General features: G+C 42.6%; 1 non-coding gene across 1 annotated transcript; it reads left to right on the forward strand.

Annotated features, from left to right (window-relative positions):
- Positions 1-234: 234 nt before the first annotated feature.
- On the forward strand, positions 235-341 carry LOC136204380 (small nucleolar RNA R71). Its single transcript, XR_010675223.1, has one exon. It is a non-coding gene; the product is annotated as a small nucleolar RNA R71 (small nucleolar RNA).
- Positions 342-1,145: the final 804 nt, after the last annotated feature.

Consider the following 1,145-nt stretch of genomic DNA (forward strand, 5'->3'; position numbering starts at 1 on the left):
GCAAGCTTTTCCACTTGGGTCATCAGCTTTGAAACTATGTCACCATCTGCCATCCTTTTTCCTTCACTCCTAGCTGAGTGCCAATTATAACTTGTGCTTACCACCTTTTCAATGAGGTCGTACAGGGCTTGTGGTTCAAGATCCTCGGGGTTACCGTTCGCAATGGATTCAATCTAGATTTTGTACGTGTTGGTGACTCCATTGTAAAAATTCTGCACTTGCATCCACATGGGGATGCCATGATTTGGTACCCTTCTTAACAGCTCTTTGTAGCTTTCTCATGCTTCGGCCAAGGATTCATCCTCTTCTTGCACGAAATGGGACACCTCATTTCTGAGTTTGATGGCCTATCTAGGTGGAAAGTATTTCATCAGAAAAGCACTGGCCATGTCCTGCCGTGTTGCAATGGTTCCCGGCTGTAGGTTCTTTAGCCAGTTCTTTGCTTTATTTTTGAGAGAAAAAGGAAACAGCTTCAGCCTTATCACGTCATCGGAGACTCCTCAGTTTGATCAGAAAGTGTTGCACATCGTAATAAACTAATGGATATGTCCATTTGGATCTTCCGACTGGTATCCATTGAATTGCACAGTTGCTTGCAACATTTGTATCATGGATGCTTTTACTTCAAACATGTTGTTCCCTTCGTTAGGCAACACAATACACGACGAGTGTCCTTCCGTTGTAGGACTGGAGTAATCTCTGATTCTTATGATTGGTGGATTGTTGTTCTCTCCTTCTTCTTCAGGAGGAGGTTGAACTGGTTGTTCTGGTATTCTTCCAGCCATCCTTCTTTCTCTTTGTCTTTCTCTTTGTCTTGCTCGTCGAGCTCCCGCTTGGTTTCGTCTACACGTTCTTTCTAGTTTAAGATCAATAGGAAAAACTGGTGGTCCAGCTCTGCGCATAGACAGTAAGAGAAACTGCTTCTGGCTGTAGTGCGTAACAAACAGATTAAAAACACCTTGTTTCACAGAAATTTTCAAATAAACTTTGTTGCTTTCAATCCCCGGCAACGGCGCCAAAAACTCGTTGTCCTTTGAACAGACTCTAGCAAGTGCACTAGATACAAGTAATAAAGTGATAAATAGAGTATCGTTTCCACATGGATTGATGACCAAATTTTACTAGAAAAACCTTGCAGAACAGGG

Source organism: Euphorbia lathyris, chromosome 8, assembly GCF_963576675.1.
Source record: "Euphorbia lathyris chromosome 8, ddEupLath1.1, whole genome shotgun sequence".
Taxonomy (NCBI): Eukaryota; Viridiplantae; Streptophyta; class Magnoliopsida; order Malpighiales; family Euphorbiaceae; genus Euphorbia; species Euphorbia lathyris.